The sequence below is a fragment of the Leptodactylus fuscus genome, chromosome 3 (assembly GCF_031893055.1).
Source record: "Leptodactylus fuscus isolate aLepFus1 chromosome 3, aLepFus1.hap2, whole genome shotgun sequence".
Lineage (NCBI taxonomy): Eukaryota > Metazoa > Chordata > Amphibia > Anura > Leptodactylidae > Leptodactylus > Leptodactylus fuscus.
In genome coordinates this window covers 168659834-168676015 of record NC_134267.1, presented here as the reverse complement: position 1 = coordinate 168676015, position 16182 = coordinate 168659834, and the positions used below count along the sequence as shown (strand labels likewise).

General features: G+C 39.4%; 1 protein-coding gene across 2 annotated transcripts in view; it reads right to left on the bottom strand.

The window, feature by feature from the left end:
- PPM1L (protein phosphatase, Mg2+/Mn2+ dependent 1L) overlaps window positions 1-16182 on the bottom strand; it is a 194294-nt gene that overhangs the window by 33847 nt on the left and 144265 nt on the right. The window lies entirely within an intron of this gene.

Here is a 16182-nt window from a genome sequence, read left to right as displayed (position 1 = left end):
CATTCAAAAACCACTGAGGCAATTTACATACAAAAGGTAGGTGTTGAATAGCCTTTCTAAACACTATGCAAGGATGTGCTTAGTTAAAAATTACTTTTCCCAATGATAGAGCCCCTTTAACTTCAGGCAAAAACAAAATAAAAACCTGCTCGTCTGAGTCACTAGCTAAATAGAACCGATAACCTACCTATACATGTGGCTTACTTCTAGCCACACAAACAAAACAAGAGTAATATTGTCTCACCAGACTCAGGGTTACAGGACAGAACTATTCACCTCCTTTCACCTCATGGAACTGCACTGCAATGTGAGAGCTGCAGCCTTTTCTGGCCCAGTAATGAGCCCAGGATCTACACCTGGGCTGAGGCCTACTCCAGATCCACCCTGGACCACACATATGTCAGAAACCTGGCTCTGATATATCTGGACTCCAGCACTCTCAGTCACATTCTTACATCGGTCAGGACCAGAGATGGGTATATGTTTTAACAGCAGGTTCCCTCTCCATCGGGAAAAGGTACTACAGTACAGTCACAGCAGATTATTTCAGATGGAATAAAAGGGATTGTGCCCTAAACTATAGCAGCATACGGAACTCAGGATGAAAATTGATCAGCAAACACTTCTGCAATCGAGGTGAACCTGCTCAAACAGGTTAGCACTTTCTGATACAGACCTCCTGAATAGACATACATGTGCTGGTCACCTGCAGCCACCATTAGCAGCTTGCTTCTATAGAATTCAATAATAATAAATATTCTGTATATTAAAGAGCACTCAGCACCGAGCTAAAAACAACATGAAGATAAAAAATGAAAATATACCACAGCTTAAGTATAGAAGTTTCTGTTTCCATTGTGTTATCTTGGACAGGCAAAACAGCATGTAGGCAGCGGAGAAAGTTTTCTTGAAATAATAATGACATGCCTACATACCTGTTACATGGTAGGAATAAATCCCTATACCTAGAAATGGTAGGCAGATGCTGGGGAGCTGAAAAGAAAGGCGTAACGCCTCCGGCTGTCCAACTCATCAAAGCCTGACAATGAGTGTGCAGGTAAATGGCATTGCTGTAATTTTCTCACTCTTCAGAAAAGTAATAATCCACATAAGCAGACAGCTCTTGTGACAGCCTCAGTGACACCTTCTCAGGTATCTTTGGGGAAAATGTTTCTCACAAGCGCTTGGTTTTCTGAGAATTGTCCTTTTCTCATAGAGCAAAGTTAATTAGAAAAGATCATGAACCCCATTAATTTTACTTCCTATGAGCTGACAGTTTTCTCATTCTGTTTTCTGGGTTTAATATAAATCTATGGACTGACCTGTGACATGATGTTATCCTCTTAGCTATAATGTGCAAAGACATTTATCAGCGGGGTGTTTAATCATCCTAATACCAGGGACATGATACAATATCAGAAGGGCAAAAACAATTTATTAGTAGAATGATAATTTCTCCTGGACAGACGAGTTCTTGTAGCATTCAGAATGAATCACATTACAAAGCATTAAGATATGGCACAACAATGAGCTTTATGTGCAGAATAGGAGATACAGGTGACATCTAGTTCTCCATAGCTTACTCAACATTATTCATCACAAAGGTCAATGTCTCACACAAAGTGCCAAAAGTTTCCCAACTATATTTTTTAAATCATGATGACTGGTCGGTGGATTGTGCAGTCATAGGCAGTCAGCAAAAATGTCATCCATGGTGACAACCTAGCCATTTCCACAAAGTAAGTAAATGTTCAACTCTGAATATTATGTTATTTAATCAGTTTGCAAGAACATTGCACATTGTACTAATCCTAAATTACAGTCGATAACATAGCCCAGAGCTGCATCTATGATGTTGCTGGTATCTACTGGAAAGACTTGACAGTCACATCTCTGTATGTATTAGTTAAGGTTCTGGTATGCAGTGCTGTCTAATGTACTACATTCTTGGACAGGACGCTTCCAAGCTAGGTTCATCCTATCCTGTGTGGAGACATATCACTTGGCCCTATTCATGTATTCAGAATAATTCAAAAGGATGCCCACAGAAGAGAAGATAATCTGTCCTGGTATGAGTCTAAATGATCATGGTTATGCTTTCTGAACCTAAATCCGGATGTAGATCATAGAGAGTGAGAACCTATAAAAGACAAATGGTACTTCTTTTTATAATCCAACCCTGGTTTTGGCTTTAAAAACTGTATCAAAACCTGAACATGAGTGCTTACCCAAAGACATACTTATTGTCCAATTGGCCCACCAGAGACCAGACAATTCTCAGATAGACCCAAGCCTTAACTCAATAATGGACCAGCAGAAGACCCCCCCCCCCCCTCCATTTGAAAAGCACTACAATTCCTAGAGGTTGTTGGAGGGCGAGTCCTTAGAAAAAATGTTCAGGTTGGTTCAAGAAACCTCAGTTCAAAGGTGGACATGCTTAATAATTATGCAAAATTAAGCCACTTTCTAAAGAGTTTATAGTAAATATTTCCTATCATTTTGGTGCAGTCCTACTGCTACAGACCGATAGATCTGACAGCAATTCTCTATTTCCATCTTCCAAAATTTCTCTCAATGTAGCAAATGATAGCAAAAAAGAGGGAAAGGAGGATGTCCAATGCATGAGGGAAATCCGCAAACTCTAGTGGTTGCCATTTAACCCTTGTCTCCTTTATGTCCCTAGCCTTGTGACCAGTGTGCTGACTACACAGCGTTGGGCCGTGACGCGGATCGTCAGAGCATTGGGGGTCGGCAAACATGGCTGCTCCGGAGGGTAAAAGAGGTAGCCTCCTGGAGTATCGTTAAGGTAAGGGTGAAAGTGGTAAAGTATATGTAAGGGCTCGTTCACATCTGCGCCCAGGAGTCCGTTCTGCAGGTTTCCGTTTCCTGCATAAAACAGAGCAGGAGACGGAAACCTGCAGGAGTCTCTCACCCATTCATTTGAATGGGTGAGAAAGATGTCTGGCCATGAGCGGCGGTGAGCGTTTTGCACTCTCCGCCGCGAAACCGGGTTTTTTAATCCGGACACAGAGTCGGACATGCAGTACTCTGTGTCCAGATTAAAATATCCGGTTTCGCAGCGGAGAGCATAAAACGCTCACCGCCGCTCATGGCCGGACCTGATCTGTGCTTTCTTTCTTCTGGCATGCAGAAGACGGAAAGCACAGAACGGAGAGTAGAACGCAGGTGTGAACCTAGCGTCAATGTGATTGTGTGGGGTTAGGGGCTAGACTGTAGAGGGTAATATGAATTTTGTGGCTTGCTATGGTCCAAAGTGTGTGAGATTGCAGAGATGGTGATGTGAGTTTGGGTTTTGTGGGGGTCCTGGGAAAAACGTATGTGCGCTATTGTGATGAAAAGTAGCCTATTGCGCAATCCTGTGTAGTAACTATGTTTGTGGAAAATTTCTGCCAAATCGGTGGAGCGAGTTTTGCGTGATTGAGGACCCACAAACATCCAAACTCACAAACTTTCACATTTATAATATTAATAGGATATGTGCCTTCTTATCTGTACTTATACCCATGTTGTTATCCACTCTATTCCTTCACTTTAACCTTGACCTCTCCTCGGGTGCTCCTATCCTATGACCACCACATACTATTTCTTAACTGTTTCCATATACTACAGTCCTATGAAAAAGTTTGGGCACCCCTATTAATCTTAATCATTTTTTGTTCTAAATATTTTGGTGTTTGCAACAGCCATTTCAGTTTGATATATCTAATAACTGATGGACACAGTAATATTTCAGGATTGAAATGAGGTTTATTGTACTAACAGAAAATGTGCAATATGCATTAAACCAAAATTTGACCGGTGCAAAAGTATGGGCACCCTTATCATTTTATTGATTTGAATTCCCCTAACTACTTTTTACTGACTTACTGAAGCACAAAATTGGTTTTGTAACCTCAGTGAGCTTTGAACTTCATAGCCAGATGTATCCAATCATAAGAAAAGGTATTTAAGGTGGCCAATTGCAAGTTGTTCTCCTATTTGAATCTCCTCTGAAGAGTGGCATCATGGGCTACTCAAAACAACTCTCAAATGATCTGAAAACAAAGATTGTTCAACATAGTTGTTCAGGGGAAGGATACAAAAAGTTGTCTCAGAGATTTAACCTGTCAGTTTCCACTGTGAGGAACATAGTAAGGAAATGGAAGACCACAGGGACAGTTCTTGTTAAGCCCAGAAGTGGCAGGCCAAGAAAAATATCAGAAAGGCAGAGAAGAAGAATGGTGAGAACAGTCAAGGACAATCCACAGACCACCTCCAAAGAGCTGCAGCATCATCTTGCTGCAGATGGTGTCACTGTGCATCGGTCAACTATACAGCGCACTTTGCACAAATAGAAGCTGTATGGGAGAGTGATGAGAAAGAAGCCGTTTCTGCACGTACGCCACAAATAGAGTTGCCTGAGGTATGAAAAAGCACATTTGGACAAGGCAGCTTCATTTTGGAAACAAAAATTGAGTTGTTTGGTTATAAAAAAAGGCGTTATGCATGGCGTCCAAAAAGAAACAGCATTCCAAGAAAAACACATGCTACCCACTGTAAAATTTGGTGGAGGTTCCATCATGCTTTGGGGCTGTGTGGCCAATGCTGGCATCGGGAATCTTGTTAAAGTTGAGAGTCGCATGGATTCCACTCAGTATCAGCAGATTCTTGAGAATAATGTTCAAGAATCAGTGACGAAGTTGAAGTTACGCCGGGGATGGATATTTCAGCAAGACAATGATCCAAAACACCGCTCCAAATCCTCAGGCATTCATGCAGAGGAACAATTACAATGTTCTGGAATGGCCATCCCAGTCCCCAGACCTGAATATCATTGAACATCTGTGGGATGATTTGAAGCGGGCTGTCAATGCTCGGCGACCATCTAACTTAACTGAACTTGAATTGTTTGTCCAAAATACCTTTATCCAGGATCCAGGAACTGATTAAAACCTACAGGAAGCGACTAGAGGCTGTTATCTTTGCAAAAGGAGGATCTACTAAATATTAATGTCACTTTTCTGTTGAGGTGCCCATACTTTTGCACCGGTCAAATTTTGGTTTGATGCATATTGCACATTTTCTGTTAGTACAATAAACCTCATTTCAATCCTGAAATATTACTGTGTCCATCAGTTATTAGATATATCAAACTGAAATGGCTGTTATAAACACCAAAATATTTAGAACTAAAAATGATTAAGATTAATAGGGGTGCCCAAACTTTTTCATAGGACTGTATTTCAGCCAATAACAGTGTTATTTGTGTGACCATTGTGGGTTTTTCTTTCACTAAACAAGGGGTACCAACAATTTTGTCTACGTGTGTATGTACATAGATGTACAGTCCTATGAAAAAGTTTGGGCACCCCTAATAATCTTAATCATTTTTAATTCTAAATATTTTGGTGTTTGCAGCAGCCATTTCAGTTTGATATATCTAATAACTGATGGGCACAGTAATATTTCAGGATTGAAATGAGGTTTATTGTACTAACAGAAAATGTGCAATAGGCATTAAACCAAAATTTGACCGATGCAAAAGTATGGGCACCTCAACAGAAAAGTGACATTAATATTTAGTAGATCCTCCTTTTGCAGAGATAACAGCCTCTAGTCGCTTCCTGTAGCTTTTAATCAGTTTGGAGTGTGTGTGTGCGTGTGTGTGTGTTTGAGGAAACCACAGAAAACCCATGCAAACACGGGAAGAACATACAAACTCAATGACAAGTCCAACTGAAGCACACACGATAGAATTCCACGGTTACACCAATGTTCATTTATCTCCTACATTTGCCTCTGTATTTACTTAGTCAGCATGAAGTTATGGAGAGTTTGCTTTATCCTAAGTTTGACCTTCAATTTAAGAAACCTGCACAATGGATATACTGGCAGCTAAATGTTATCCTCATTTCCTTTCAGATAATAAAAAAAAAAAAAAAAAAAAAAGACAGAGCCTTGAGATTTCTTCAGAATCTGGTATTTCACTAATTCAACTGGCTACATACAGAAGTTTCCATTGGCCCAGTGTACTTCACATATTAAAATAACACATGCAACAATACATGTGGCCAACAGACAGTGTAATTCACAACACTCCTCAAATGTGACTTTGCAGCCAGTCATTTCAAAGGATGGTCTATTATTATAAAATGTATTTCTGTCTCCTCTTTTCTTGTATTTTGTTCCAAAAAGAAAAGCCCTGTCCCCTCGAATGGAGTAATATTAGCTTCAACTGCATTTACCTGAGAAGCATGACTCCAGCCACAATTCCAGAATGTAATCTCATTAGGAAAATATAAAGGAGTTTTCTAAGTTATAAAGAAGTCTCAAAGGAAGGAAAAGAGTTAAAGTGATAGAACAACCAGGGGCATAGATAGTGGGGGGCAGTGGCCCTCGGCCCAGCTCGGGGGCCGATGCAACACAAGTTACACCACCATCTGCATGACATCAATGCAGTTGAAGTGCATAGTTGAGGAGGAAGCCTCTTGCTAGCCGCAAGTGACTTCAGGCCTACAAGCTGCCCTATGATATCCACGCAATGACGTCACTGTCCTGTGCCATGATGCGGTCATCCTGGTGCTTAAGTGAGCAGCAGCAGCAGCGGAGGCTTCTCATCGGGGCATTTGAGGTTGTGAGTATAATGTTTAACTGTTTTATTTTACACATTTTTGGCATTTTAATAGGGGTGGAGGAAATAAATATAAGGGTATGTTCACATGGAGTGTCTTGAAGGCTGACAAAAATCTGCTTCATCGGGGGCCGATGCAACACAAGTTACACCACCATCTGCATGACATCAATGCAGTTGAAGTGCATAGTTGAGGAGGAAGCCTCTTGCTAGCCGCAAGTGACTTCAGGCCTACAAGCTGCCCTATGATATCCACGCAATGACGTCACTGTCCTGTGCCATGATGCGGTCATCCTGGTGCTTAAGTGAGCAGCAGCAGCAGCGGAGGCTTCTCATCGGGGCATTTGAGGTTGTGAGTATAATGTTTAACTGTTTTATTTTACACATTTTTGGCATTTTAATAGGGGTGGAGGAAATAAATATAAGGGTATGTTCACATGGAGTGTCTTGAAGGCTGACAAAAATCTGCTTCAGGAATTAGGAAACTTTTTTTGACACTTTTTTTACCTGATGCGTTTTTTGTTGCACTTTTTGTTGCAATTTTAGTTGCGGTTTTTGCAGTGTTTTTTTGGAACTGGACAGTTGCCTTTAAAAAACAGTTGTGGTTTTTTATGCGTTTTTTTTTTTTTTTTTGCCTAAATGCGTAAAAAAACTGCTTTGCATTTTTTACGCCTCCCATTCATTTCAATGGGTTTTTCAAGGTGCAATCTGCCTGAAAATAGGTCATGTCACTTTTTTTTTACTCTAGCTGAAAAAATCAGCTAGAAAAAAAAGAACTGTTATTGACTCCCATTGAAATGAATGGGAAGTTTTTTTTGAAACTCTGTGTGAACATACCATAGAGGGCAATTGTGGGGATTGTAAATTTAAAGAAGGAACTTTAGCAATATAAGAGGTATGGTAGAGTGACTGGTGACTGCTGCAGTGGTATATTTATTTATTTGTAGATTGTGAGCCCCTTTTACGGTTAACAATGTACACTTTTCCCCATCAGTATGTCTTTGGAGTATGGGAGGAAATCCATGCAAACATGGAGAGGACATACAAACTCCTTGCAGATGTTGTCCTTGGCAGGATTCAAACCAAGAAATCCAGCACTGAAAGGCTGCCATGCTAACCACCGAGCCACCGTATTGCCCAAAGGAGTGGTATATATGCCACTTCAACTACAAAAAAGAAAATGTGTTTCACCCTGGAAAAACAGCTTTGAAGAGTCTCTGGAAAGTTGGGTGTTTCATTTGATTTGCAGACAAGTGGGTTGTTAATGAGGGTTAATTATCAGCCAAGTAATGTGGTAACCCTTCCCCTCATGCTGTGTCAGGGCGTGTGGGAGCCTGAGCCAAGTGAATGGATATAACCCTCTGTGTTGGTGGAGATACTGGGTAGTAGGCTCGGGGTCTCATAGTGAGGGGCACTGAATTTGTTAGTAGCCTGAGGATTTATCTTGTACTGTGATGTATATGCTGCTTGCTGTGTTAATAGAAGAATAAAGCTGGCTGAGGTGTTTTGATCTGAATCCACTTGATGTGTCGTCAAGATGTGCCAACCATCTTGACGAAGCAATGGCGATCCCGTGAGCCAAGATAATCCCCGAGCTATCACAGGGGGCATAACTAATAAAAAGTGTATTAGAGGCCTTTAATAAAAGTGGGTATACTTTATAAGGAAGGTCATTGGGGCAGTATATATATATATATATATATATATATATATATATATATATATATATATATATATATATATGGGACAATAACAATATAAGCAGGCATTGGGGCAGTATGAAATTGTAAAGTTTACTGGCAAGCACTGCTAAGCTTTTAGGGGGTTTCAAAGAATTGGACAAATCACATTCATTGGTACAATCAGAACATTTTGGTAAACCTACTGACTATATACACTACTATACAGTACATACAGTATACTGTATGTGTATTTTTATTCCTCCAGTGACACTTTATATAGAAATAGCATAGCAATAAAAATACTTGCTATGGCTCTAAAATTAAAAGAGATGAAAGACAGCCAGGAAAATGTGTCTAGGTGACATTTCATTGCCTGCACTCACCAGCATCCTAAGATGTTCCATATGTCAATTTCAGATGCTGGGCAAAGTGGAGCTCATATAAGAGAGCAGGAAGGAACTGCGGACCGTGTGCCAACGATTCCTACCGCTCTAAATGATATAAGCTGCGTAAAACCTTGAGAAAAATCAATTGCACATAAACTGCCTTTATGTTCCGTCGATATTCACATAATTATATTGAGCTTTTTTTTGATCTGCAATCCATTCTAATGTAGAATTGTGAGAAAAACAAATACTTCCCTGCACTTCTTTGTATGGAACAGAGGCTGGAATAAATATCCTCGGGAAAAAATCATTTGTTAAATGAATGATTCCACAGTCGCTACTCTTTAGAACAAGTTCTTAACTTTAATTTTACTTACACGCAGACACGCTCCTTTAAATTCTTGTGGAGTAGACATGAAGGATTGCTTTATGACCACCAGCTAGCCAACAGTATTTAGACTGTTTGCTTTCCAATTGCTATTATTCAGAAAGAATGCAGGATGCCAACAAGCCCAAGATCAATTGACTCCTCAGACAATGCACAAACACAATAATTCGCTCTACGTTAGTTTACATAGGACCATTGTAAATCACGGAATTAGGGAAATCTCAGTTAATAGTTGGGGTGACCAGAGAGCAGCTAGAGATAACTTCTTTCTGTCTCTCTGGAGAATATATTATTATCAATAGTACCTGTGCAATGATTCTTCGGAAAAAGAACTGAACGCTTGAAGCTGGATTTCCTCAATATGTCGCATTTTACCATCTTATAGATAGGGCACCCATCTAACAAAACATCCTGGCACAGGCACCATGTCTTCATTCAGAATCATCATCCAGAACCACCACCTAACTCTCCAACTATCATCCCCACTTGAATGCTGTACCACAGTTCCAGAACTGATATCTCACATATTGACCAATTTCTCCAAGGCTGTCACAAGCATGGTACTGTCTCGGTACACACAAACAGTACTATGCATAAGCTAGCGTTGCAGCAATTGGTGCATGTGCAGTACTATAGGGGATGACACGGCCAAACACAGACAGTAGCATAAATGCACTAGTAGTAAAGCATTTGGTGCATGCGCAAGATATGAGTGACAAAGCTGTGACACTGGATCCAAAGGGGATCATAGTGTTAGGATCCAAAGTTGGGTGATGATGAGTTAGTGTTTGTGCAAGCATAAACACTCCTAGGCTCCTAGTAGGAATGTCACTTGGTGTGTCACTGAGAGACATATTAGTTCTTTGGGACAATTAAATGTCATTTAGTCATCCTATAGATTCTCCTTTCACTGGATAGAGGTGAATAGATATGTGGCTAACCACTTGCTGTGCACAACTTGCATACCAGAAAGTTTTTTTTTCTATTTACTATATTTTTTTATTAATAAAGATTTCTAGGATTTAGAAGACTGAATATCAGAAAATGTTGTCTCCTAGTAGAAGAATACAAATCTTTTGTTTGCCCATAAATGGAATCAGAATTTGGGGGAGATATGGTAGTCAAAAGGAAATATAATTCTGGCATAATTCTGCAAAAAAACAAAACAAAAACATTTATTAAGTTTTAAACATTTTTTTCCACCTTGAGTGAAAAGGATGTAGCTTACAGTAAAATGGGCAAGGCTTTCCAGGAAGATGCATGGCTTAAAATGCCCCAACGTGCATAAAAAGTTGGATCAACATGAATAATAATTAATAATATTTAATATTCTTATTATTTTGCTGACTTGCCACCATATTCCACAGACAAAGCTGGTATATCTATAAATTTAGACTAGTCAGTCTAAGGCCGGGGCCCCAGGGGATGGAAACGCCATGATTTGCATTTCTGCTGTTGGAAAAATCATGGTGTTTTACAGTAAGGGCAAAGTGGATGGGATTCTAGCAAATCCCATGCCCACTTTGCGGTAAAAAGTGCAGTGCAGACATGCTGTGATTTCCAAAAACGCTCGGTTTTGGACATTGCAGCAAGTCAATTATACCTATGGAAACGCCGGTGGTTTCCCCATAGGTATAATTGTAACAGAAAGTCTGCGGAGCCTTAGCCTAAAGGTGTACCAAATTTGTCTTACAGCATCAGCCACTGGGATAAATATGGTACATTCTTATAAAGCTTAATCTAGGTTTACACTCTCTAAATTTTAGGATTGGTAAGTCTGTTCTAATGTCCCACTAAAAGTGTATGTGAATTATGTCTCAAGTAATGTAATAAAAGCAAGAAGGCCAGAATCTTACAATAACCGATTTATAAGTACTGGGGGTTTCCTTAATATTACAACATTGTAAGTCCCAATTTTTGTAAATTTATGTTTATTGCTTACATTTTTATTAACAATACAATTTATGATAGTTCTATAAAATGGCAAAAATAAAGCCGGTGTTTTACAAAACATACAATGAACAAGAATAAAACATTATAGCATTCAAACTATCATGTACTAAAAAATAAATTCACCCATGCCTGTTCATTACCAGGGTAAATGGTGTCATTGTGAACGGGTTAAATAATATTCAATGCAAACAACAGGAAATAATGCAATAATTAGGGTTGTATAATTAGGTGTATATAATTAAGGGTGTATAATTAGCGGTATATAATTAGGGGTGTCTAATTAGGGGTGTCTAATTAGGGATGGTACAATCGCTGAGGTGTCACAAGAACTTGGGGAAAGATGGCAATTTGCGCCAATGCGTTGCTGCCTTATATCTCTATGAGACAGCTGAGGATATGGAGCCAATGCACTTATTTTGAAGTTGGATTCATTAACCATTTTTTTTCTCCAATTCCAGTCAGAACTGGTACCGACAATTCAGCCCTGCTGAGAGGGACACATTTTGATCTAATAATGAGATATAGATTGAGAAACAGAAACGGAATATTTACTGCTCCTGTATTAAGCAATAAATGAATTGATTAAAGTGACATACACACATTGCTGTGACCGCTCTAAATCACCCGAGGACACAACCCTGACTGCTTATCCAGATAATGGCCCTTTATTTCCCATATGCTGCCACAGACCATAAATTGTCTCTGCCTAAGCACAGCTCTTCTTGTGTAAGTAAAGGCAATAACTGTTTCATCTTCTCTAATCATTCCCAAATGTATGGCAATGCTGAAATCTATTAATAATAATATTTTCATCTCTGACACATCTGGGTAGCAGGTCTGAAAGGGCAATAATTAAAGGGGTTGTCTAAAACTGACAATTACTGACCGATATCCATAGCATAGGTGATCAATATAAGATTGGTAGGGGTCCAACACCAGAGCCCTGCACTGATTTTTACCACAGTGTAAGTGTGAATCGGAAGCAGATAGCCCCATACACTGTGTAGTGGCCCCAACAAATGTTACCAGCTGCTGGACCTGGGTTTCAGACCCCACTGATCTCACACTAATCTTATCCTAAAAAGGCATGAATATCAGAGCTGAAACACTGCAATAAGCAGTAAATATAGTACACAACTTATTTTACTCATTTAGGTCAGAGCCCCACTAAGCCACGATTTTCCCGTGGTAGAAATGCTGCAGGAAAAATTGCAGCCTTTTACAGTCATGGCAAAGTGGTTGGGATTCTATGGAATCCCCTACCCACTTTTCGGAAAAAGTGCGCTGCGGACATGCTGCGATTTCCAAATCTAGCATGGTTTTGGAAATCGCAGAATGTCAATTATACTTACAGAAAGCCGGCGGATTCCCCATAGGTATAATTAAAACAAAAAGTCTGCAGAGGAAACGAAAGCGAACTTTCTGTTTAAAGCACTGCGGGGAGAACTGCGATGCATTGCCGCTGCATTTTTTTCCCGTGACGCTTTTTTGCTCCAGGATGCCACGTGGGGGTCTTAGCCTAATACACAGCCAACACACAAAAAGGAGATATACGTGTATAAAAAAACATGTAATTGCAATCAATTTTAGGAGAAATACTTGATTTTCCTTAAAATTTCAGGCGTTCCAATACTTATAGCCATGACTGTATATGCAATATTGGGCTAGTTATTATTTTTACATCTATAACATACTTATCTTCGGTGAGTACTTACCTAGTATACTATACTTGCTATTGTGGTCTCTGACTAATATGTTATACTTGTTATTGAGATCTCTTGCTATATTTGTGCACAGTATATTGGATCCTATTTGTTATGCATTTATAAATTGCCCATAATAACTCTTTATTATCATTATTATTATTGAGAATTATTAGTGCCCTAGCACAGTAAATATTAATGGACACATATAGTGCTCTGGCTTGTTGTTAATACATTATACCCATATGAAATATTCACTGGTCTATTGTACCCTTTATTGGTGATCAATAACCTTTCCTTGCACATTATTTAGTTTGGAAACTATTGTCAATATAATTGGTATTTATGTGATATTTCTACCATTATTTCTTATTCACGATTTTCCTCCTTGTGTGCCCAGGGGTGGGGACTAGGTATCCTGGGTGTTTTTATCAACACCAAGCCCCCTTGCTGTAGTCTCTTATTACTTTTTTATTTATTTTTATTTATCTTAAATAAAATTTGTTGATATTTTTTGATACTAAGGGTTATCTCAATGGTTTTTTGTCGATGTGTAACCCAATTGTTTGATCCTTATTTCCCGATTTCCATAGACAATAGATGAATGGCTGGTCCGTGTATGGTTAGTATTACTATTTCATGTCTTGTTGATCAAACACAATTTTTTGTCTAGTGTTAGGAAGGGGTCCCACTTGGTGCAAACGCTGCAGACTTTCTGTGAAAAGCGCTGCAGGAAGAACCACAATTCGTTTTTCGGCTGTATTCACACTGAGTAACGCTGGAGTTTTTTGTGCTTATTTTTGCACATAGCGCCGTGTTAACGCCGCGTATACGCCGCGTTTGCACCGTTCAACGCCACGGCAAAATAGCGCGGTGCAAACGCGGCGTATACGCGGCGCTATGTGCAAAAATAAGCACAAAAAACGCCAGCGTTACTCAGTGTGAATGCAGCCTTCCAGCGTTTTTTTTTTTTCTGCAGCCCACTATGTGGGGCCTTAGCCTTCTAGCTGATAAACCTGCTACATTTGCCCAATTGTGATCCACAGTCTGTGCAATAATGGAAAAAAAAGTAGTATAGCGTAAATATAAGTAGTGCTATTATGATGCAGTGACCTATAACTGTCTAGGACCAAGGAAATATGACTGGTCATAAACAGATTCCCTGGTCTAGCCCCTTTGGATCATGCCCATGTGGATGGTACTGTGAAACCAACCAGTCCTATATATACACACTTTCTCTCCTGTTAGATATGACCAGATCTATCAGAGAGAATATTTATTTAGACAGAGGACATGGCGGTTTATTCTTCTGAGCAGTAGACCTCAGTCTGGGAGAAGTAGGTCAGAAGAGTCTCCTCTCCTGGAATCTCCATAGAACAACAGTCTATCTAATGCAGGCAACAAAATAATTGCTATTTTCTGCACCAAATGCAGTATATAACAGTGATTTCTATACCTTCCTTTGCCTATTTAGATCATACTTTTCATCTTTACCAGTACCTTGCTGGCCAAACTCCATAGACATTTCAGTGCCACCTTTAGGAATTCTATATTCTTTTAGAAAGAACATAGCTACATCTCTGAAGAAGACCAGAAGCAGACATCATAGTAATCCTTTCTCCATTCATCTGGCAAGTCTGTTCATCCTTTAACGCATAATTTACTAGTTTCTATCATTTTTATGTTACTCTTGATTTCTATTACTCTCATCTGTCTGTTGTGATTCTGTACATTTGTTGAATGTGGGATAAATGCCTATGGGGGATGTATTCAGTCTCTGAACAGTCGGCTATACTCTGCATCCAGACATTAAAAATGCAATATTCTTATACATAAGAAAATCTGGCATAAAGCACAGACTGTTGTTATGTGTTAACGCCTCTGTAGAATAAAACTTCTCAAGAGAACCGCAGAGTCTAACTTCACTGGCTGCCATGTACTTACATTCAATTCTTCTGCTAATGAGAAGCATCTTTCCGAAAAATGGAAAAGTGAATCGTATTTTTGCCCCATTTTGCAGAGCCAATCAGGTTTCAGTGGTTTCTGTCTTTTCCTAACTATTTTTGACAGCTTATGTCTAAGATTTGATTGCATTTCTGAATGCATTTATACTAGAAAATCAAGGAAAAATTTCACTGGTATAATAATTTCTGGTGAAATTATTATACCAGTGAAATAAATTATAACATGCCAGATGATCTGTAACATAAATGGCCAGATCCTATTGATGCCTTTCTGCAGAGGCCAAAGGGGGTGGCATACTTACATGGTGGTGGTCACTCCAGGACTGCCACTAGCACCAGAGATCTGAGACATAAGTTACCTGGATTTCTGGCCACTTTAAACTATATTGGTGTCCCTAGGATTCCAATAATGTTGTGAGCCATTGTCTGTCTTGTAGGCTGCACTTCACATTAAGCAAGTGGCTTACAAGATGGTGGGACCACAGACAGTATGTCAGATGCGTCAATACGATTTCATCTTAATGCCTACATCAAGTATTTACTACTGGACAGAAGAGGCTTCACTTGTCAGGGGATTAAGGTTAGCTAAATATAATTTTTCTCTGTATCACAGCAGTGGCATTTTGTGTGTTTGTGTGGGGCAATCGCGGACATACAGTATTTACTTTGTAAGTGGCGCTCTATTTAGCGGGCACTATTACTTTATGGGGCACTTTTACATTGTGGTGCAAAATTACCATCTGATGCACAAAATTGTTTGCTATCTGTTTGGCAGTATTATTTCTAGGGGCTATCTCTCTGGTGCTTGTTTTCAGGGCTTCTGTGTGCAGCAGTATTTTTTGGGTGTAATTTTAATTATGGAAATATTATTTCTGAAGAACAATACTTGTACAGTAATAGGGGCAAATAAGGAACAGAACAGAGGGGAGCAACAAGATGTGGAGTTTGTTTAGGTTAGGAAAAAGTGGGTGACATGCTGGAAAACTGAGGTCCAATAGAAAACAATTTACAGAAACAAATCATGTCTGAAAGAAGTTGTCATGTCAGTCTGGGCTTGATGGAAAATATGAGCCCGGCTGTTAATTATTTTATAATTCTTTTGAAAAAATGATCCATTCAGTGATTTACTTAAAAAATGTAAATGTGCAAATACAAGTTTCTAAATAAGAATTTAAAGAAGAGTCCTATGCTGTTTATTAGCTTTACTACCTTACAGCCCTTTACTTACCTGTCAGCTGGACCACAGATAGAAGAAAACAATTATATAACTAACATAGCTTACCCCAAACATGAAATTACAAGCCTGCCTACACAATAAACGTGCTAGCTACCAAGGTCTGGTGACTAGAGCAGCTTCAGCTTTGGTTTAAAGGGGTTGTCCAGGAATTACAGAACCTGGGCAAAAGGCTAGGGAAAGTGAAACGTTAAAAAAAAGTCATACTCACCTGTCCCAGTGCTCTGGTGACCCACACTGC